Genomic DNA, 25,135 nt, shown 5'->3' on the forward strand with positions numbered 1-25,135 from the left:
CAATTTTGAAACGTACAAATATTCCTCTAAAATAAGCCGAACTACGAATTCCGATTTACTCACCTGTAATCAGGAGAGAAGTGAACCCAGTGCTGCATCTTTTAGCCCAGCACTGACCCTGAAAAGTAATTCTAAGCGTACTTACCAGTAACTTGTATTTCCTTCCATAGGAATCCACTGTGTGGTTTTCAGCAGAAAAGTTTCTAAGTGTCCAGTTTTGAAACATACAAATAATCCTCTAAAATCAGCCGAACAGCGAATTCCGATTTACTCACCGGTAATCAGGAGAGAACCCAGTGTTGCATCTTTTAGCCCAGCACTGACACTGAAAAGTAATTCTAAGCATACTTACCAGTAACTTGTATTTCCTTCCATAGGAATCCATTGTGTGGTTTTCGCCAGAAAATATCTAAGTGTCCACTTTTTGAAATGTACAAATATTCCTCGAAAATCAGCCGAACTACGAATTTCGAATTACTCACCTGTTATCAGGAGAGAACCCAGGGCTGCATCTTTTAGCCCAGCACTGACCCTGAAAAGTAATTCTAAGCGTACTTACCAGTAACTTGTATTTCCTTCCATAGGAATCCATTGTGTGGTTTTCACCAGAGAAATATCTAAGTGTCCATTTTTGAAATGTACAAATATTTCTCTAAAATCAACCGAACTACGAATTCTGATTTACTCACCTGTTATCAGGAGAGAACCCAGGGCTGCATCTTTCAGCCCAGCACTGACTCTGAAAAATAATTCTAAGCGTACTTATCAGTAACTTGTATTTCCTTCCATAGGAATCCAATGTGTGGTTTTCAGCAGAAAAGTTTCTGTGTCCAATTTTGAAACGTACAAATATTCCTCTAAAATGAGCCGAACTACGAATTCCGATTACTCACCTGTAATCAGGAGAGAACCCAGTGTTGCATCTTTTAGCCCAGCACTGACCGTGAAAAGTAATTCTAAGCATACTTACCAGTAACTTGTATTTCCTTCCATAGGAATCCATTGTGTGGTTTTCAGCAGAAAAGTTTCTAAGTGTCCAATTTTGAAACGTACAAATATTCCTCTAAAATAAGTCGAACTACGAATTCCGATTTACTCACCTGTAATCAGGCGAGAACCCAGTGCTGCATCTTTTAGCCCAGCACTGACCCTGAAAAATAAATCTAAGCGTACTTACCAGTAACTTGTATTTCCTTTCATAGGAATCCACTGTGTGGTTTTCATCAGAAAATGTTCTGTGTCTAATTTTGAAACGTACAAATATTCCTCTTAAATCAGCCGAACTACGAATTCCGATTTACTCACCTGTAATCAGGAGAGAACCCAGTGCTGCATCTTTTAGCCCAGCACTGACCCTGAAAAGTAATTCTAAGCGTACTTACCAGTAACTTGTATTTCCTTCCATAGGAATCCATTGTGTGGTTTTCATCAGAAAAGTTTCTAAGTGTCCAATTTTGAAACGTACAAATATTCCTCTAAAATCAGCCGAACTACGAATTCCGATTTACTCACCTGTAATCAGGAGAGAACCCAGTGCTGCATCTTTTAGCCCAGCACTGACCCTGAAAACTAATTCTAAGCGTACTTACCAGTAACTTGTATTTCCTTCCATAGGAATCCACTGTGTGGTTTTCAGCAGAAAAGTTTCTAAGGGTCCAATTTTGAAACGTACAAATAATCCTCTAAAATCAGCCGAACTACGAATTCCGATTTACTCACCGATAATCAGGAGAGAACCCAGTGTTGCATCTTTTGGCCCAGCACTGACCCTGAAAAGTAATTCTAAGCGTACTTACCAGTAACTTGTATTTCCTTCCATAGGAATCCATTGTGTGGTTTTCACCAGAAAAATATCTAAGTGTCCACTTTTTGAAATGTACAAATATTTCTCTAAAATCAGCCGAACTACGAATTTCGATTTGCTCACCTGTTATCAGGAGAGAACCCAGTGCTGCATCTTTTAGCCCAGCACTAACCCTGAAAAGTAATTCTAAGCGTACTTACCAGTAACTTGTATTTCCTTCCATAGGAATCCATTGTGTGGTTTTCACCAGAAAAATATCTGTGTCAATTTTTGAAACGTACAAATAATCCTCTAAAATCAACCGAACTACGAGTTCCGATTTACTCACCTGTTATCAGGAGAGAACCCAGTGCTGCATCTTTTAGCCCAGCACTGACCCTGAAAAGTAATTCTAAGCATACTTACCAGTAACTTGTATTTCCTTCCATAGGAATCCATTGACTGGTTTTCAGCAGAAAAGTTTCTAAGTGTCCAATTTTGAAAGGTACAAATATTCCTCTAAAATCAGCCGAACTACGAATTCCGATTTACTCACCTGTAATCAGGAGAGAACCCAGTGCTGCATCTTTTAGCCCAGCACTGACCCTGAAAAGCAATTCTAAGCGTACTTACCAGTAACGTGTATTTCTTTCTATAGTAATCCATTGTGTGGTTTTCACCAGAAATATATCTAAGTGTCCACTATTTGAAATGTACAAATATTCCTCTAAAATCAGCCGAACTATGAATTCCGATTTACTCACCTGTTATCAGGAGAGAACCCAGTGCGGCATCTTTTAGCCCAGCACTGACCCTGAAAATTAATTCTAAGCGTACCTGGCAGTAACTTGTATTTCTTTCCATAGGAATCCATTGTGTGGTTTTCACCAGAAAAGTTTCTAAGTGTCCAATTTTGAAACGTACAAATATTCCTCTAAAATCAGCCGAACTACGAATTCTGATTTACTCACCTGTAATCAGGAGAGAACCCAGTGTTGCATCTTTTAGCCCAGCACTGACCCTGAAAAGTAATTCTAAGCGTACTTACCAGTAACTTGTATTTCCTTCCATAGGAATCCACTGTTTGGTTTTCACTAAAAAATGTTCTAAGTGTCCAATTTTGAAACGTACAAATATTCCTCTAAAATCAGCCGAACTACGAATTCCGATGTACTCACCTGTAATCAGGAGAGAACCCAGTGCAGCATCTTTTAGCCCAGCACTGACCCTGAAAATTAATTCTAAGCATACTTACCAGTAACTTGTATTTCGTTCCATATGAATCCATTGTGTGGTTTTCACCAGAAAATGTTCTAAGTGTCCAATTTTGAAATGTACAAATATTCCTCTAAAATCAGCCGAACTACGAATTCCGATTTACTCACCTGTAATCAGGAGAGAACACGGTGCTGCATCTTTTAGCCCAGCACTGACCCTGAAAAGTAATTCTAAGCGTACTTACCAGTAACTTGTATTTCCTTCCATAGGAATCCATTGTGTGGTTTTCACAAGAAAAATATCTAAGTGTCCATTTTTAAAACATACAAATATTCCTCTAAAATCAGTCGAACTACGAATTCCAATTTACTCACCTGTAATCAGGAGAGAACCCAGTGCTGCATCTTTTAGCCCAGCACTGACCCTGAAAAATAATTCTAAGCGTACTCACCAGTAACTTGTATTTCCTTTCATAGGAATCCACTGTGTGGTTTTCATCAGAAAATGTTCTGTGTCCAATTTTGAAACGTACAAATATTCCTCTTAAATCAGCCGAACTACGAATTCCGATTTACTCACCTGTAATCAGGAGAGAACCCAGTGCTGCATCTTTTAGCCCAGCACTGACCCTGAAAAGTAATTCTAAGCGTACTTACCAGTGACTTGTATTTCCTTCCATAGGAATCCACTTTTTGGTTTTCATCAGAAAAGTTTCTAAGTGTCCAATTTTGAAACGTACAAATATTCCTCTAAAATCAGCCGAACTACGAATTTCGATTTACTCACCTGTAATCAGGAGAGAACCCAGTGCTGCATCTTTTAGCCCAGCACTGACCCTGAAAAATAATTCTAAGCGTACTTACCAGTAACTTGTATTTCCTTTCACAGGAATCCACTGTGTGGTTTTCATCAGAAAATGTTCTGTGTCCAATTTTGAAACGTACAAATATTCCTCTAAAATCAGCCGAACTACGAATTCTGATTTACTCACCTGTAATCAGGAGAGAACACAGTGCTGCATCTTTTAGCCCAGCACTGACCCTGAAAAATAATTCTAAGCGTACTTATCAGTAACTTGTATTTCCTTCCATAGGAATCCAATGTGTGGTTTTCAGCAGAAAAGTTTCTGTGTCTAATTTTGAAACGTTCAAATATTCCTCTAAAATCAGCCGAACTACGAATTCCGATTTACTCACCTGTAATCAGGAGAGAACCCAGTGCTGCATCTTTTAGCCCAGCACTGACCCTGAAAAGTAATTCTAAGCGTACCTAGTAGTAACATGTATTTCTTTCCATAGGAATCCATTGTGTTGTTTTCACCAGAAAAGTTTCTAAGTGTCCAATTTTGAAACGTACAAATATTCCTCTAAAATCAGCCGAACTACGAATTCCGATTTACTCACAAGTAATCAGGAGAGAACCCAGTGTTGCATCTTTTAGCCCAGCACTGACCCTGAAAAGTAATTCTAAGCGTACTGACCAGTAACTTGTATTTCCTTCCATAAGAATCCACTGTGTGGTTTTCACCAGAAAATGTTCTAAGTGTCCAATTTTGAAACGTACAAATATTCCTCTAAAATCAGCCGAACTACGAATTCTGATTTACTCACCTGTAATCAGGAGAGAACACAGGGCTGCATCTTTTAGCCCAGCACTGACCCTGAAAAGTAATTCTAAGCGTACTTACCAGTAACTTGTATTTCCTTCCATAGGAATCCACTGTGTGGTTTTCAGCAGAAAAGTTTCTAAGTGTCCAATTTTGAAACGTACAAATAATCCTCTAAAATCAGCCGAACTGCGAATTCCGATTTACTCACTGGTTATCAGGAGAGAACCCAGTGTTGCATCTTTTAGCCCAGCACTGACCCTGAAAAGTAATTCTAAGCGTACTTACCAGTAACTTGTATTTCCTTCCATAGGAATCCATTGTGTGGTTTTCACCAGAAAAATATCTAAGTGTCCATTTTTGAAACATACAAATATTCCTCTAAAATCAACCGAACTACGAATTCCGATTTACTCACCTGTTATCAGGAGAGAACCCAGGGCTGCATCTTTTAACAAAGTACTGACCCTGAAAAGTAATTCTAAGCGTACTTAAAAGTAACTTGTATTTCTTTCCATAGGAATCCATTGTGTGGTTTTCACCAGAAAATGTTCTAAGTGTCCAATTTTGAAACGTACAAATATTCCTCTAAAATCAGCCAAACTACGAATTCCAATTTACTCACCTGTAATCAGGAGAGAACCCAGTGCTGCATCTTTCAGCCCAGCACTGACTCTGTAAAATAATTCTAAGCGTACTTATCAGTAACTTGTATTTCCTTCCATAGGAATCCAATGTGTGGTTTTCAGCAGAAAAGTTTCTGTGTCCAATTTTGAAACGTACAAATATTCCTCTAAAATCAGCTGAACTACGAATTCCGATTTACTCACCTGTAATCAGGAGAGAACCCAGTGTTGCATCTTTTAGCCCAGCACTGACCCTGAAAAGTAATTCTAAGCGTACTTACCAGTAACTTGTATTTCCTTCCATAGGAATCCACTGTGTGGTTTTCACCAGAAAATGTTCTATGTGTCCAATTTTGAAACGTACAAATATTCCTCTAAAATCAGCCGAACTACGAATTCCGATTTACTCACCTGTAATCAGGAGAGAAGTGAACCCAGTGCTGCATCTTTTAGCCCAGCACTGACCCTGAAAAGTAATTCTAAGCGTACTTACCAGTAACTTGTATTTCCTTCCATAGGAATCCACTGTGTGGTTTTCAGCAGAAAAGTTTCTAAGTGTCCAATTTTGAAACATACAAATAATCCTCTAAAATCAGCCAAACAGCGAATTCTGATTTACTCACCGGTAATCAGGAGAGAACCCAGTGTTGCATCTTTTAGCCCAGCACTGACACTGAAAAGTAATTCTAAGCATACTTACCAGTAACTTGTATTTCCTTCCATAGGAATCCATTGTGTGGTTTTCGCCAGAAAATATCTAAGTGTCCACTTTTTGAAATGTACAAATATTCCTCGAAAATCAGCCGAACTACGAATTTCGAATTACTCACCTGTTATCAGGAGAGAACCCAGGGCTGCATCTTTTAGCCCAGCACTGACCCTGAAAAGTAATTCTAAGCGTACTTACCAGTAACTTGTATTTCCTTCCATAGGAATCCATTGTGTGGTTTTCACGAGAAAAATATCTAAGTGTCCATTTTTGAAACGTACAAATATTCCTCTAAAATCAGCCGAACTCCGAATTCCGATTACTCACCTGTAATCAGGAGAGAACCCAGTGTTGCATCTTTTAGCCCAGCACTGACCCTGAAAAGTAATTCTAAGCGTACTTACCAGTAACTTGTATTTCCTTCCATAGGAATCCATTGTGTGGTTTTCACCAGAGAAATATCTAAGTGTCCATTTTTGAAATGTACAAATATTTCTCTAAAATCAACCGAACTACGAATTCTGATTTACTCACCTGTTATCAGGAGAGAACCCAGGGCTGCATCTTTCAGCCCAGCACTGACTCTGAAAAATAATTCTAAGCGTACTTATCAGTAACTTGTATTTCTTCCATAGGAATCCATTGTGTGGTTTTCACCAGAAAAATATCTAAGTGTCCATTTTTGAAACATACAAATATTCCTCTAAAATCAACCGAACTACGAATTCCGATTTACTCACCTGTTATCAGGAGAGAACCCAGGGCTGCATCTTTTAACAAAGTACTGACCCTGAAAAGTAATTCTAAGCGTACTTAAAAGTAACTTGTATTTCTTTCCATAGGAATCCATTGTGTGGTTTTCACCAGAAAATGTTCTAAGTGTCCAATTTTGAAACGTACAAATATTCCTCTAAAATCAGCCAAACTACGAATTCCAATTTACTCACCTGTAATCAGGAGAGAACCCAGTGCTGCATCTTTCAGCCCAGCACTGACTCTGTAAAATAATTCTAAGCGTACTTATCAGTAACTTGTATTTCCTTCCATAGGAATCCAATGTGTGGTTTTCAGCAGAAAAGTTTCTGTGTCCAATTTTGAAACGTACAAATATTCCTCTAAAATCAGCTGAACTACGAATTCCGATTTACTCACCTGTAATCAGGAGAGAACCCAGTGTTGCATCTTTTAGCCCAGCACTGACCCTGAAAAGTAATTCTAAGCGTACTTACCAGTAACTTGTATTTCCTTCCATAGGAATCCACTGTGTGGTTTTTACCAGAAAATGTTCTATGTGTCCAATTTTGAAACGTACAAATATTCCTCTAAAATCAGCCGAACTACGAATTCCGATTTACTCACCTGTAATCAGGAGAGAAGTGAACCCAGTGCTGCATCTTTTAGCCCAGCACTGACCCTGAAAAGTAATTCTAAGCGTACTTACCAGTAACTTGTATTTCCTTCCATAGGAATCCACTGAGTGGTTTTCAGCAGAAAAGTTTCTAAGTGTCCAATTTTGAAACATACAAATAATCCTCTAAAATCAGCCAAACAGCGAATTCCGATTTACTCACCGGTAATCAGGAGAGAACCCAGTGTTGCATCTTTTAGCCCAGCACTGACACTGAAAAGTAATTCTAAGCATACTTACCAGTAACTTGTATTTCCTTCCATAGGAATCCATTGTGTGGTTTTCGCCAGAAAATATCTAAGTGTCCACTTTTTGAAATGTACAAATATTCCTCGAAAATCAGCCGAACTACGAATTTCGAATTACTCACCTGTTATCAGGAGAGAACCCAGGGCTGCATCTTTTAGCCCAGCACTGACCCTGAAAAGTAATTCTAAGCGTACTTACCAGTAACTTGTATTTCCTTCCATAGGAATCCATTGTGTGGTTTTCACGAGAAAAATATCTAAGTGTCCATTTTTGAAACGTACAAATATTCCTCTAAAATCAGCCGAACTCCGAATTCCGATTACTCACCTGTAATCAGGAGAGAACCCAGTGTTGCATCTTTTAGCCCAGCACTGACCCTGAAAAGTAATTCTAAGCGTACTTACCAGTAACTTGTATTTCCTTCCATAGGAATCCATTGTGTGGTTTTCACCAGAGAAATATCTAAGTGTCCATTTTTGAAATGTACAAATATTTCTCTAAAATCAACCGAACTACGAATTCTGATTTACTCACCTGTTATCAGGAGAGAACCCAGGGCTGCATCTTTCAGCCCAGCACTGACTCTGAAAAATAATTCTAAGCGTACTTATCAGTAACTTGTATTTCTTCCATAGGAATCCAATGTGTGGTTTTCAGCAGAAAAGTTTCTGTGTCCAATTTTGAAACGTACAAATATTCCTCTAAAATGAGCCGAACTACGAATTCCGATTACTCACCTGTAATCAGGAGAGAACCCAGTGTTGCATCTTTTAGCCCAGCACTGACCGTGAAAAGTAATTCTAAGCATACTTACCAGTAACTTGTATTTCCTTCCATAGGAATCCATTGTGTGGTTTTCAGCAGAAAAGTTTCTAAGTGTCCAATTTTGAAACGTACAAATATTCCTCTAAAATAAGTCGAACTACGAATTCCGATTTACTCACCTGTAATCAGGCGAGAACCCAGTGCTGCATCTTTTAGCCCAGCACTGACCCTGAAAAATAAATCTAAGCGTACTTACCAGTAACTTGTATTTCCTTTCATAGGAATCCACTGTGTGGTTTTCATCAGAAAATGTTCTGTGTCTAATTTTGAAACGTACAAATATTCCTCTTAAATCAGCCGAACTACGAATTCCGATTTACTCACCTGTAATCAGGAGAGAACCCAGTGCTGCATCTTTTAGCCCAGCACTGACCCTGAAAAGTAATTCTAAGCGTACTTACCAGTAACTTGTATTTCCTTCCATAGGAATCCATTGTGTGGTTTTCATCAGAAAAGTTTCTAAGTGTCCAATATTGAAACGTACAAATATTCCTCTAAAATCAGCCGAACTACGAATTCCGATTTACTCACCTGTAATCAGGAGAGAACCCAGTGCTGCATCTTTTAGCCCAGCACTGACCCTGAAAACTAATTCTAAGCGTACTTACCAGTAACTTGTATTTCCTTCCATAGGAATCCACTGTGTGGTTTTCAGCAGAAAAGTTTCTAAGGGTCCAATTTTGAAACGTACAAATAATCCTCTAAAATCAGCCGAACTACGAATTCCGATTTACTCACCGATAATCAGGAGAGAACCCAGTGTTGCATCTTTTGGCCCAGCACTGACCCTGAAAAGTAATTCTAAGCGTACTTACCAGTAACTTGTATTTCCTTCCATAGGAATCCATTGTGTGGTTTTCACCAGAAAAATATCTAAGTGTCCACTTTTTGAAATGTACAAATATTTCTCTAAAATCAGCCGAACTACGAATTTCGATTTGCTCACCTGTTATCAGGAGAGAACCCAGTGCTGCATCTTTTAGCCCAGCACTAACCCTGAAAAGTAATTCTAAGCGTACTTACCAGTAACTTGTATTTCCTTCCATAGGAATCCATTGTGTGGTTTTCACCAGAAAAATATCTGTGTCAATTTTTGAAACGTACAAATAATCCTCTAAAATCAACCGAACTACGAGTTCCGATTTACTCACCTGTTATCAGGAGAGAACCCAGTGCTGCATCTTTTAGCCCAGCACTGACCCTGAAAAGTAATTCTAAGCATACTTACCAGTAACTTGTATTTCCTTCCATAGGAATCCATTGACTGGTTTTCAGCAGAAAAGTTTCTAAGTGTCCAATTTTGAAAGGTACAAATATTCCTCTAAAATCAGCCGAACTACGAATTCCGATTTACTCACCTGTAATCAGGAGAGAACCCAGTGCTGCATCTTTTAGCCCAGCACTGACCCTGAAAAGCAATTCTAAGCGTACTTACCAGTAACGTGTATTTCTTTCTATAGTAATCCATTGTGTGGTTTTCACCAGAAATATATCTAAGTGTCCACTATTTGAAATGTACAAATATTCCTCTAAAATCAGCCGAACTATGAATTCCGATTTACTCACCTGTTATCAGGAGAGAACCCAGTGCTGCATCTTTTAGCCCAGCACTGACCCTGAAAAATAATTCTAAGCGTACTTACCAGTAACTTGTATTTCCTTCCATAGGAATCCATTGTGTGGTTTTCACCAGAAAAGTTTCTAAGTGTCCAATTTTGAAACGTACAAATATTCCTCTAAAATCAGCCGAACTACGAATTCCGATTTACTCACCTGTAATCAGGAGAGAACCCAGTGTTGCATCTTTTAGCCCAGCACTGACCCTGAAAAGTAATTCTAAGCGTACTTACCAGTAACTTGTATTTCCTTCCATAGGAATCCACTGTGTGGTTTTCACTAGAAAATGTTCTAAGTGTCCAATTTTGAAACGTACATATATTCCTCTAAATTCAGCCGAACTACGAATTCCGATGTACTCACCTGTAATCAGGAGAGAACCCAGTGCAGCATCTTTTAGCCCAGCACTGACCCTGAAAAGTAATTCTAAGCGTACTTACCAGTAACTTGTATTTTGTTCCATATGAATCCATTGTGTGGTTTTCACCAGAAAATGTTCTAAGTGTCCAATTTTGAAATGTACACATATTCCTCTAAAATCAGCCGAACTACGAATTCCGATTTACTCACCTGTAATCAGGAGAGAACCCAGTGCAGCATCTTTTAGCCCAGCACTGACCCTGAAAAGTAATTCTAAGCGTACTTACCAGTAACTTGTATTTCCTTCCATAGGAATCCATTGTGTGGTTTTCACCAGAAAATGTTCTAAGTGTCCAATTTTGAAACGTAGAAATATTCCTCTAAAATCAGCCGAACTACGAATTCCGATTTACTCACCTGTAATCAGGAGAGAACACGGTGCTACATCTTTTAGCCCAGCACTGACCATGAAAAATAATTCTAAGCGTACTTACCAGTAACTTGTATTTCCATCCATAGGAATCCATTGTGTGGTTTTCACCAGAAAATGTTCTAAGTGTCCAATTTTGAAACGTACAAATATTCCTCTAAAATCAGTCGAACTACGAATTCTGATTTACTCACCTGTAATCAGGGGAGAACCCAGGGCTGCATCTTTTAGCCCAGCACTGACCCTGAAAAGTAATTCTAAGCGTACTTACCAGTGACTTGTATTTCCTTCCATAGGAATACACTTTTTGGTTTTCATCAGAAAAGTTTCTAAGTATCCAATTTTGAAACGTACAAATATTCCTCTAAAATCAGCCGAACTACGAATTCCGATTTACTCACCTGTAATCAGGAGAGAACCCAGTGCTGCATCTTTTAGCCCAGCACTGACCCTGAAAAGTAATTCTAAGCATACTTACCAGTAACTTGTATTTCCTTCTATAGGAATCCACTGTGTAGTTTTCACCAGAAAATGTTCTGTGTCCAATTTTGAAACGTACAAATATTCCTCTAAAATCAGCCGAACTACGAATTCCGATTTACTCACCTGTTATTAGAAGAGAACCCAGGGATGCATCTTTTAACCCAGCACTGACCCTGAAAAGTAATTCTATGCGTACTTACCAGTAACTTGTATTTCCTTGCATAGGAATCCATTGTGTCGTTTTCACCAGAAAAATATCTAAGTGTCCATTTTTGAAACGTACCAATATTCCTCTAAAATCAATCGAAATACGAATTCTGATTTACTCAACTGTTATCAGGAGAGAACCCAGGGCTGCATCTTTTAACAAAGCACTAACCCTGAAAAGTAATTCTAAGCGTACATACCAGTAACTTGTATTTCTTTCCATAGGAATCCATTGTGTGGTTTTCACCAGAAAATGTTCTAAGTGTCCAATTTTGAAACGTACAAATATTCCTCTAAAATCAGCCGAACTACGAATTCCGATTTACTCACCTGTAATCAGGAGAGAACACGGTGCTGCATCTTTTAGCCCAGCACAGACCCTGAAAAATAATTCTAAGCGTACTTACCAGTAACTTGTATTTCCTTCCATAGGAATCCATTGTGTGGTTTTTACCAGAAAATGTTCTAAGTGTACAATTTTGAAATGTACAAATATTTCTCTAAAATCAGCCGAACTACGAATTCCAATTTACTCACCTGTAATCAGGAGAGAACACGGTGCTGCATCTTTTAGCCCAGCACTGACCGTGAAAAGTAATTCTAAGCATACTTACCAGTAACTTGTATTTCCTTCCATAGGAATCCATTGTGTGGTTTTCAGCAGAAAAGTTTCTGTGTCTAATTTTGAAACGTTCAAATATTCCTCTAAAATCAGCCGAACTACGAATTCCGATTTACTCACCTGTAATCAGGAGAGAACCCAGTGCTGCATCTTTTAGCCCAGCACTGACCCTGAAAAGTAATTCTAAGCGTACCTAGTAGTAACATGTATTTCTTTCCATAGGAATCCATTGTGTTGTTTTCACCAGAAAAGTTTCTAAGTGTCCAATTTTGAAACGTACAAATATTCCTCTAAAATCAGCCGAACTACGAATTCCGATTTACTCACAAGTAATCAGGAGAGAACCCAGTGTTGCATCTTTTAGCCCAGCACTGACCCTGAAAAGTAATTCTAAGCGTACTGACCAGTAACTTGTATTTCCTTCCATAAGAATCCACTGTGTGGTTTTCACCAGAAAATGTTCTAAGTGTCCAATTTTGAAACGTACAAATATTCCTCTAAAATCAGCCGAACTACGAATTCTGATTTACTCACCTGTAATCAGGAGAGAACACAGGGCTGCATCTTTTAGCCCAGCACTGACCCTGAAAAGTAATTCTAAGCGTACTTACCAGTAACTTGTATTTCCTTCCATAGGAATCCACTGTGTGGTTTTCAGCAGAAAAGTTTCTAAGTGTCCAATTTTGAAACGTACAAATAATCCTCTAAAATCAGCCGAACTGCGAATTCCGATTTACTCACTGGTTATCAGGAGAGAACCCAGTGTTGCATCTTTTAGCCCAGCACTGACCCTGAAAAGTAATTCTAAGCGTACTTACCAGTAACTTGTATTTCCTTCCATAGGAATCCATTGTGTGGTTTTCACCAGAAAAATATCTAAGTGTCCATTTTTGAAACATACAAATATTCCTCTAAAATCAACCGAACTACGAATTCCGATTTACTCACCTGTTATCAGGAGAGAACCCAGGGCTGCATCTTTTAACAAAGTACTGACCCTGAAAAGTAATTCTAAGCGTACTTAAAAGTAACTTGTATTTCTTTCCATAGGAATCCATTGTGTGGTTTTCACCAGAAAATGTTCTAAGTGTCCAATTTTGAAACGTACAAATATTCCTCTAAAATCAGCCAAACTACGAATTCCGATTTACTCACCTGTAATCAGGAGAGAACCCAGTGCTGCATCTTTCAGCCCAGCACTGACTCTGTAAAATAATTCTAAGCGTACTTATCAGTAACTTGTATTTCCTTCCATAGGAATCCAATGTGTGGTTTTCAGCAGAAAAGTTTCTGTGTCCAATTTTGAAACGTACAAATATTCCTCTAAAATCAGCTGAACTACGAATTCCGATTTACTCACCTGTAATCAGGAGAGAACCCAGTGTTGCATCTTTTAGCCCAGCACTGACCCTGAAAAGTAATTCTAAGCGTACTTACCAGTAACTTGTATTTCCTTCCATAGGAATCCACTGTGTGGTTTTCACCAGAAAATGTTCTATGTGTCCAATTTTGAAACGTACAAATATTCCTCTAAAATCAGCCGAACTACGAATTCCGATTTACTCACCTGTAATCAGGAGAGAAGTGAACCCAGTGCTGCATCTTTTAGCCCAGCACTGACCCTGAAAAGTAATTCTAAGCGTACTTACCAGTAACTTGTATTTCCTTCCATAGGAATCCACTGTGTGGTTTTCAGCAGAAAAGTTTCTAAGTGTCCAATTTTGAAACATACAAATAATCCTCTAAAATCAGCCAAACAGCGAATTCCGATTTACTCACCGGTAATCAGGAGAGAACCCAGTGTTGCATCTTTTAGCCCAGCACTGACACTGAAAAGTAATTCTAAGCATACTTACCAGTAACTTGTATTTCCTTCCATAGGAATCCATTGTGTGGTTTTCGCCAGAAAATATCTAAGTGTCCACTTTTTGAAATGTACAAATATTCCTCGAAAATCAGCCGAACTACGAATTTCGAATTACTCACCTGTTATCAGGAGAGAACCCAGGGCTGCATCTTTTAGCCCAGCACTGACCCTGAAAAGTAATTCTAAGCGTACTTACCAGTAACTTGTATTTCCTTCCATAGGAATCCATTGTGTGGTTTTCACGAGAAAAATATCTAAGTGTCCATTTTTGAAACGTACAAATATTCCTCTAAAATCAGCCGAACTCCGAATTCCGATTACTCACCTGTAATCAGGAGAGAACCCAGTGTTGCATCTTTTAGCCCAGCACTGACCCTGAAAAGTAATTCTAAGCGTACTTACCAGTAACTTGTATTTCCTTCCATAGGAATCCATTGTGTGGTTTTCACCAGAGAAATATCTAAGTGTCCATTTTTGAAATGTACAAATATTTCTCTAAAATCAACCGAACTACGAATTCTGATTTACTCACCTGTTATCAGGAGAGAACCCAGGGCTGCATCTTTCAGCCCAGCACTGAATCTGAAAAATAATTCTAAGCGTACTTATCAGTAACTTGTATTTCCTTCCATAGGAATCCAATGTGTGGTTTTCAGCAGAAAAGTTTCTGTGTCCAATTTTGAAACGTACAAATATTCCTCTAAAATGAGCCGAACTACGAATTCCGATTACTCACCTGTAATCAGGAGAGAACCCAGTGTTGCATCTTTTAGCCCAGCACTGACCGTGAAAAGTAATTCTAAGCATACTTACCAGTAACTTGTATTTCCTTCCATAGGAATCCATTGTGTGGTTTTCAGCAGAAAAGTTTCTAAGTGTCCAATTTTGAAACGTACAAATATTCCTCTAAAATAAGTCGAACTACGAATTCCGATTTACTCACCTGTAATCAGGCGAGAACCCAGTGCTGCATCTTTTAGCCCAGCACTGACCCTGAAAAATAAATCTAAGCGTACTTACCAGTAACTTGTATTTCCTTTCATAGGAATCCACTGTGTGGTTTTCATCAGAAAATGTTCTGTGTCTAATTTTGAAACGTACAAATATTCCTCTTAAATCAGCCGAACTACGAATTCCGATTTACTCACCTGTAATCAGGAGAGAACCCAGTGCTGCATCTTTTAGCCCAGCACTGACCCTGAAAAGTAATTCTAAGCGTACTTACCAGTAACTTGTATTTCCTTCCATAGGAATCCATTGTGTGGTTTTCATCAGAAAAGTTTCTAAGTGTCCAATATTGAAACGTACAAATATTCCTCTAAAATCAGCCGAACTACGAATTCCGATTTACTCACCTGTAATCAGGAGAGAACCCAGTGCTGCATCTTTTAGCCCAGCACTGACCCTGAAAACTAATTCTAAGCGTACTTACCAGTAACTTGTATTTCCTTCCATAGGAATCCACTGTGTGGTTTTCAGCAGAAAAGTTTCTAAGGGTCCAATTTTGAAACGTACAAATAATCCTCTAAAATCAGCCGAACTACGAATTCCGATTTACTCACCGATAATCAGGAGAGAACCCAGTGTTGCATCTTTTGGCCCAGCACTGACCCTGAAAAGTAATTCTAAGCGTACTTACCAGTAACTTGTATTTCCTTCCATAGGAATCCATTGTGTGGTTTTCACCAGAAAAATATCTAAGTGTCCACTTTTTGAAATGTACAAATATTTCTCTAAAATCAGCCGAACTACGAATTTCGATTTGCTCACCTGTTATCAGGAGAGAACCCAGTGCTGCATCTTTTAGCCCAGCACTAACCCTGAAAAGTAATTCTAAGCGTACTTACCAGTAACTTGTATTTCCTTCCATAGGAATCCATTGTGTGGTTTTCACCAGAAAAATATCTGTGTCAATTTTTGAAACGTACAAATAATCCTCTAAAATCAACCGAACTACGAGTTCCGATTTACTCACCTGTTATCAGGAGAGAACCCAGTGCTGCATCTTTTAGCCCAGCACTGACCCTGAAAAGTAATTCTAAGCATACTTACCAGTAACTTGTATTTCCTTCCAAAGGAATCCATTGACTGGTTTTCAGCAGAAAAGTTTCTAAGTGTCCAATTTTGAAAGGTACAAATATTCCTCTAAAATCAGCCGAACTACGAATTCCGATTTACTCACCTGTAATCAGGAGAGAACCCAGTGCTGTATCTTTTAGCCCAGCACTGACCCTGAAAAGCAATTCTAAGCGTACTTACCAGTAACGTGTATTTCTTTCTATAGTAATCCATTGTGTGGTTTTCACCAGAAATATATCTAAGTGTCCACTATTTGAAATGTACAAATATTCCTCTAAAATCAGCCGAACTATGAATTCCGATTTACTCACCTGTTATCAGGAGAGAACCCAGTGCGGCATCTTTTAGCCCAGCACTGACCCTGAAAATTAATTCTAAGCGTACCTGGCAGTAACTTGTATTTCTTTCCATAGGAATCCATTGTGTGGTTTTCACCAGAAAAGTTTCTAAGTGTCCAATTTTGAAACGTACAAATATTCCTCTAAAATCAGCCGAACTACGAATTCTGATTTACTCACCTGTAATCAGGAGAGAACCCAGTGTTGCATCTTTTAGCCCAGCACTGACCCTGAAAAGTAATTCTAAGCGTACTTACCAGTAACTTGTATTTCCTTCCATAGGAATCCACTGTTTGGTTTTCACCAGAAAATGTTCTAAGTGTCCAATTTTGAAACGTACAAATATTCCTCTAAAATCAGCCGAACTACGAATTCCGATGTACTCACCTGTAATCAGGAGAGAACCCAGTGCAGCATCTTTTAGCCCAGCACTGACCCTGAAAATTAATTCTAAGCATACTTACCAGTAACTTGTATTTCGTTCCATATGAATCCATTGTGTGGTTTTCACCAGAAAATGTTCTAAGTGTCCAATTTTGAAATGTACAAATATTCCTCTAAAATCAGCCAAACTACGAATTCCGATTTACTCACCTGTAATCAGGAGAGAACACGGTGCTGCATCTTTTAGCCCAGCACTGACCCTGAAAAGTAATTCTAAGCGTACTTACCAGTAACTTGTATTTCCTTCCATAGGAATCCATTGTGTGGTTTTTATGAGAAAATGTTCTAAGTGTCCAATTTTGAAATGTACAAATATTCCTCTAAAATCAGCCGAACTACGAATTCTGATTTACTCACCTGTAATCAGGAGAGAACACGGTGCTGCATCTTTTAGCCAAGCACTGACACTGAAAAGTAATTCTAAGCGTACTTACCAGTAACTTGTATTTCCTTCCATAGGAATCCACTGTGTGGTTTTCACCAGAAAATGTTCTAAGTGTCCAATTTTGAAACGTACAAATATTCCTCTAAAATCAGTCGAACTACGAATTCTGATTTACTCACCTGTAATCAGGGGAGAACCCAGTGCTGCATCTTTTAGCCCAGCACTGACCCTGAAAAATAATTCTAAGCGTACTTACCAGTAACTTGTATTTCCTTCCATAGGAATCCATTGTGTGGTTTTCACCAGAAAAGATTCTAAGTGTCCAATTTTGAAACGTACAAATATTCCTCTAAAATCAGCCGAACTACGAATTCAGATTTACTCACCTGTAATCAGGAGAGAACCCAGTGTTGCATCTTTTAGCCCAGCACTGACCCTGAAAAGTAATTCTAAGCGTACTTACCAGTAACTTGTATTTCCTTCCATAGGAATCCACTGTGTGGTTTTCACTAGAAAATGTTCTAAGTGTCCAATTTTGAAACGTACAAATATTCCTCTAAATTCAGCCGAACTACGAATTCCGATGTACTCACCTGTAATCAGGAGAGAACCCAGTGCAGCATCTTTTAGCCCAGCACTGACCCTGAAAAGTAATTCTAAGCGTACTTACCAGTAACTTGTATTTTGTTCCATATGAATCCATTGTGTGGTTTTCACCAGAAAATGTTCTAAGTGTCCAATTTTGAAATGTACAAATATTCCTCTAAAATCAGCCGAACTACGAATTCCGATTTACTCACCTGTAATCAGGAGAGAACACGGTGCTGCATCTTTTAGCCCAGCACTGACCCTGAAAAGTAATTCTAAGCGTACTTACCAGTAACTTGTATTTCCTTCTATAGGAATCCATTGTGTGGTTTTTACCAGAAAATGTTCTAAGTGTCCAATTTTGAAATGTACACATATTCCTCTAAAATCAGCCGAACTACGAATTCCGATTTACTCACCTGTAATCAGGAGAGAACCCAGTGCAGCATCTTTTAGCCCAGCACTGACCCTGAAAAGTAATTCTAAGCGTACTTACCAGTAACTTGTATTTCCTTCCATAGGAATCCATTGTGTGGTTTTCACCAGAAAATGTTCTAAGTGTCCAATTTTGAAACGTAGAAATATTCCTCTAAAATCAGCCGAACTACGAATTCCGATTTACTCACCTGTAATCAGGAGAGAACACGGTGCTACATCTTTTAGCCCAGCACTGACCATGAAAATTAATTCTAAGCGTACTTACCAGTAACTTGTATTTCCATCCATAGGAATCCATTGTGTGGTTTTCACCAGAAAATGTTCTAAGTGTCCAATTTTGAAACGTACAAATATTCCTCTAAAATCAGTCGAACTACGAATTCTGATTTACTCACCTGTAATCAGGGGAGAACCCAGGGCTGCATCTTTTAGCCCAGCACTGACCCTGAAAAGTAATTCTAAGCGTACTTACCAGTGACTTGTATTTCCTTCCATAGGAATACACTTTTTGGTTTTCATCAGAAAAGTTTCTAAGTATCCAATTTTGAAACGTACAAATATTCCTCTAAAATCAGCCGAACTACGAATTCCGATTTACTCACCTGTAATCAGGAGAGAACCCAGTGCTGCATCTTTTAGCCCAGCACTGACCCTGAAAAGTAATTCTAAGCATACTTACCAGTAACTTGTATTTCCTTCTATAGGAATCCACTGTGTAGTTTTCACCAGAAAATGTTCTGTGTCCAATTTTGAAACGTACAAATATTCCTCTAAAATCAGCCGAACTACGAATTCCGATTTACTCACCTGTTATTAGAAGAGAACCCAGGGATGCATCTTTTAACCCAGCACTGACCCTGAAAAGTAATTCTATGCGTACTTACCAGTAACTTGTATTTCCTTGCATAGGAATCCATTGTGTCGTTTTCACCAGAAAAATATCTAAGTGTCCATTTTTGAAACGTACCAATATTCCTCTAAAATCAATCGAAATACGAATTCTGATTTACTCAACTGTTATCAGGAGAGAACCCAGGGCTGCATCTTTTAACAAAGCACTAACCCTGAAAAGTAATTCTAAGCGTACATACCAGTAACTTGTATTTCTTTCCATAGGAATCCATTGTGTGGTTTTCACCAGAAAATGTTCTAAGTGTCCAATTTTGAAACGTACAAATATTCCTCTAAAATCAGCCGAACTACGAATTCCGATTTACTCACCTGTAATCAGGAGAGAACACGGTGCTGCATCTTTTAGCCCAGCACAGACCCTGAAAAATAATTCTAAGCGTACTTACCAGTAACTTGTATTTCCTTCCATAGGAATCCATTGTGTGGTTTTTACCAGAAAATGTTCTAAGTGTACAATTTTGAAATGTACAAATATTTCTCTAAAATCAGCCGAACTACGAATTCCAATTTACTCACCTGTAATCAGGAGAGAACACGGTGCTGCATCTTTTAGCCCAGCACTGACACTGAAAAGTAATTCTAAGCGTACTTACCAGTAACTTGTATTTCCTTCCATAGGAATCCACTGTGTGGTTTTCACCAGAAAATGTTCTAAGTGTCCAATTTTGAAACGTAGAAATATTCCTCTAAAATCAGCCGAACTACGAATTCCGATTTACTCACCTGTAATCAGGAGAGAACACGGTGCTACATCTTTTAGCCCAGCACTGACCATGAAAATTAATTCTAAGCGTACTTACCAGTAACTTGTATTTCCTTTCATAGGAATCCACTGTGTGGTTTTCATCAGAAAATGTTCTGTGTCCAATTTTTGAAATGTACAAATATTTCTCTAAAATCAGCCGAACTACGAATTTCGATTTGCTCACCTGTTATCAGGAGAGAACCCAGGGCTGCATCTTTTAGCCCAGCGCTAACCCTGAAGAGTAATTCTAAGCGTACTTACCAGTAACTTGTATTTCCTTCCATAGGAATCCATTGTGTGGTTTTCACCAGAAAAATATCTGTGTCAATTTTTGAAACGTACAAATAATCCTCTAAAATCAACCGAACTACGAGTTCCGATTTACTCACCTGTTATCAGGAGAGAACCCAGTGCTGCATCTTTTAGCCCAGCACTGACCCTGAAAAGTAATTCTAAGCATACTTACCAGTAACTTGTATTTCCTTCCATAGGAATCCATTGACTGGTTTTCAGCAGAAAAGTTTCTAAGTGTCCAATTTTGAAAGGTACAAATATTCCTCTAAAATCAGCCGAACTATGAATTCCGATTTACTCACCTGTAATCAGGAGAGAACCCAGTGCTGCATCTTTTAGCCCAGCACTGACCCTGAAAAGCAATTCTAAGCGTACTTACCAGTAACGTGTATTTCTTTCCATAGTAATCCATTGTGTGGTTTTCACTAGAAATATATCTAAGTGTCCACTTTTTGAAATGTGCAAATATTCCTCTAAAATCAGCCGAACTATGAATTCCGATTTACTCACCTGTAATCAGGAGAGAACACAGTGCTGCATCTTTTAGCCCAGCACTGACCCTGAAAAGTAATTCTAAGCGTACTTACCAGTAACTTGTATTTCCTTCCATAGGAATCCACTGTGTGGTTTTCAGCAGAAAAGTTTCCAAGTGTCCAATTTTGAAACGTACAAATAATCCTCTAAAATCAGCCGAACTGCGAATTCCGATTTACTCACTGGTTATCAGGAGAGAACCCAGTGTTGCATCTTTTAGCCCAGCACTGACCCTGAAAAGTAATTCTAAGCGTACTTACCAGTAACTTGTATTTCCTTCCATAGGAATCCATTGTGTGGTTTTCACCAGAAAAATATCTAAGTGTCCATTTTTGAAACATACAAATATTCCTCTAAAATCAACCGAACTACGAATTCCGATTTACTCACCAGTTATCAGGAGAGAACCCAGGGCTGCATCTTTTAACAAAGTACTGACCCTGAAAAGTAATTCTAAGCGTACTTAAAAGTAACTTGTATTTCTTTCCATAGGAATCCATTGTGTGGTTTTCACCAGAAAATGTTCTAAGTGTCCAATTTTGAAACGTACAAATATTCCTCTAAAATCAGTCGAACTACGAATTCTGATTTACTCACCTGTAATCAGGGGAGAACCCAGTGCTGCATCTTTTAGCCCAGCACTGACCCTGAAAAGTAATTCTAAGCGTACTTACCAGTGACTTGTATTTCCTTCCATAGGAATACACTTTTTGGTTTTCATCAGAAAAGTTTCTAAGTATCCAATTTTGAAACGTACAAATATTCCTCTAAAATCAGCCGAACTACGAATTCCGATTTACTCACCTGTAATCAGGAGAGAACCCAGTGCAGCATCTTTTAGCCCAGCACTGACCCTGAAAAGTAATTCTAAGCGTACTTCCCAGTAACTTGTATTTCCATCCATAGGAATCCATTGTGTGGTTTTCACCAGAAAATGTTCTAAGTGTCCAATTTTGAAACGTACAAATATTCCTCTAAAATCAGTCGAACTACGAATTCTGATTTACTCACCTGTAATCAGGGGAGAACCCAGTGCTGCATCTTTTAGCCCAGCACTGACCCTGAAAAGTAATTCTAAGCGTACTTACCAGTGACTTGTATTTCCTTCCATAGGAATACACTTTTTGGTTTTCATCAGAAAAGTTTCTAAGTATCCAATTTTGAAACGTACAAATATTCCTCTAAAATCAGCCGAACTACGAATTCCGATTTACTCACCTGTAATCAGGAGAGAACCCAGTGCTGCATCTTTTAGCCCAGCACTGACCCTGAAAAGTAATTCTAAGCATACTTACCAGTAACTTGTATTTCCTTCTATAGGAATCCACTGTGTAGTTTTCACCAGAAAATGTTCTGTCTCCAATTTTGAAACGTACAAATATTCCTCTAAAATCAGCCGAACTACGAATTCCGATTTACTCACCTGTTATTAGAAGAGAACCCAGGGATGCATCTTTTAACCCAGCACTGACCCTGAAAAGTAATTCTATGCGTACTTACCAGTAACTTGTATTTCCTTGCATAGGAATCCATTGTGTCGTTTTCACCAGAAAAATATCTAAGTGTCCATTTTTGAAACGTACCAATATTCCTCTAAAATCAATCGAAATACGAATTCTGATTTACTCAACTGTTATCAGGAGAGAACCCAGGGCTGCATCTTTTAACAAAGCACTAACCCTGAAAAGTAATTCTAAGCATACATACCAGTAACTTGTATTTCTTTCCATAGGAATCCATTGTGTGGTTTTCACCAGAAAATGTTCTAAGTGTCCAATTTTGAAACGTACAAATATTCCTCTAAAATCAGCCGAACTACGAATTCCGATTTACTCACCTGTAATCAGGAGAGAACACGGTGCTGCCTCTTTTAGCCCAGCACAGACCCTGAAAAATAATTCTAAGCGTACTTACCAGTAACTTGTATTTCCTTCCATAGGAATCCATTGTGTGGTTTTTACCAGAAAATGTTCTAAGTGTCCAATTTTGAAATGTACAAATATTTCTCTAAAATCAGCCGAACTACGAATTCCGATTTACTCACCTGTAATCAGGAGAGAACACGGTGCTGCATCTTTTAGCCCAGCACTGACACTGAAAAGTAATTCTAAGCGTACTTACCAGTAACTTGTATTTCCTTCCATAGGAATCCACTGTGTGGTTTTCACCAGAAAATGTTCTAAGTGTCTAATTTTGAAACGTAGAAATATTCCTCTAAAATCAGCCGAACTACGAATTCCGATTTACTCACCTGTAATCAGGAGAGAACACGGTGCTACATCTTTTAGCCCAGCACTGACCATGAAAATTAATTCTAAGCGTACTTACCAGTAACTTGTATTTCCTTTCATAGGAATCCACTGTGTGGTTTTCATCAGAAAATGTTCTGTGTCCAATTTTTGAAATGTACAAATATTTCTCTAAAATCAGCCGAACTACGAATTTCGATTTGCTCACCTGTTATCAGGAGAGAACCCAGGGCTGCATCTTTTAGCCCAGCACTAACCCTGAAGAGTAATTCTAAGCGTACTTACCAGTAACTTGTATTTCCTTCCATAGGAATCCATTGTGTGGTTTTCACCAGAAAAATATCTGTGTCAATTTTTGAAACGTACAAATAATCCTCTAAAATCAACCGAACTACGAGTTCCGATTTACTCACCTGTTATCAGGAGAGAACCCAGTGCTGCATCTTTTAGCCCAGCACTGACCCTGAAAAGTAATTCTAAGCATACTTACCAGTAACTTGTATTTCCTTCCATAGGAATCCATTGACTGGTTTTCAGCAGAAAAGTTTCTAAGTGTCCAATTTTGAAAGGTACAAATATTCCTCTAAAATCAGCCGAACTATGAATTCCGATTTACTCACCTGTAATCAGGAGAGAACCCAGTGCTGCATCTTTTGGCCCAGCACTGACCCTGAAAAGCAATTCTAAGCGTACTTACCAGTAACGTGTATTTCTTTCCATAGTAATCCATTGTGTGGTTTTCACTAGAAATATATCTAAGTGTCCACTTTTTGAAATGTGCAAATATTCCTCTAAAATCAGCCGAACTATGAATTCCGATTTACTCACCTGTAATCAGGAGAGAACACAGTGCTGCATCTTTTAGCCCAGCACTGACCCTGAAAAGTAATTCTAAGCGTACTTACCAGTAACTTGTATTTCCTTCCATAGGAATCCACTGTGTGGTTTTCAGCAGAAAAGTTTCTAAGTGTCCAATTTTGAAACGTACAAATAATCCTCTAAAATCAGCCGAACTGCGAATTCCGATTTACTCACTGGTTATCAGGAGAGAACCCAGTGTTGCATCTTTTAGCCCAGCACTGACCCTGAAAAGTAATTCTAAGCGTACTTACCAGTAACTTGTATTTCCTTCCATAGGAATCCATTGTGTGGTTTTCACCAGAAAAATATCTAAGTGTCCATTTTTGAAACATACAAATATTCCTCTAAAATCAACCGAACTACGAATTCCGATTTACTCACCTGTTATCAGGAGAGAACCCAGGGCTTCATCTTTTAACAAAGTACTGACCCTGAAAAGTAATTCTAAGCGTACTTAAAAGTAACTTGTATTTCTTTCCATAGGAATCCATTGTGTGGTTTTCACCAGAAAATGTTCTAAGTGTCCAATTTTGAAACGTACAAATATTCCTCTAAAATCAGCCAAACTACGAATTCCGATTTACTCACCTGTAATCAGGAGAGAACCCAGTGCTGCATCTTTCAGCCCAGCACTGACTCTGTAAAATAATTCTAAGCGTACTTATCAGTAACTTGTATTTCCTTCCATAGGAATCCAATGTGTGGTTTTCACCAAAAAAGTTTCTGTGTCCAATTTTGAAACGTATAAATATTCCTCTAAAATCAGCTGAACTACGAATTCCGATTTACTCACCTGTAATCAGGAGATAACCCAGTGTTGCATCTTTTAGCCCAGCACTGACCCTGAATAGTAATTCTAAGCGTACTTACCAGTAACTTGTATTTCCTTCCATAGGAATCCACTGTTTGGTTTTCACCAGAAAATGTTCTAAGTGTCAAATTTTGAAACGTACAAATATTCCTCTAAAATCAGCCGAACTACGAATTCCGATTTACTCACCTGTAATCAGGAGAGAAGTGAACCCAGTGCTGCATCTTTTAGCCCAGCACTGACCCTGAAAAGTAATTCTAAGCGTACTTACCAGTAACTTGTATTTCCTTCCATAGGAATCCACTGTGTGGTTTTCAGCAGAAAAGTTTCTAAGTGTCCAATTTAGAAACATACAAATAATCCTCTAAAATCAGCCGAACAGCGAATTCCGATTTACTCACCGGTAATCAGGAGAGAACCCAGTGTTGCATCTTTTAGCCCAGCACT

This window comes from Triturus cristatus, chromosome 1_1, assembly GCF_964204655.1.
Source record: "Triturus cristatus chromosome 1_1, aTriCri1.1, whole genome shotgun sequence".
Classification (NCBI taxonomy): domain Eukaryota; kingdom Metazoa; phylum Chordata; class Amphibia; order Caudata; family Salamandridae; genus Triturus; species Triturus cristatus.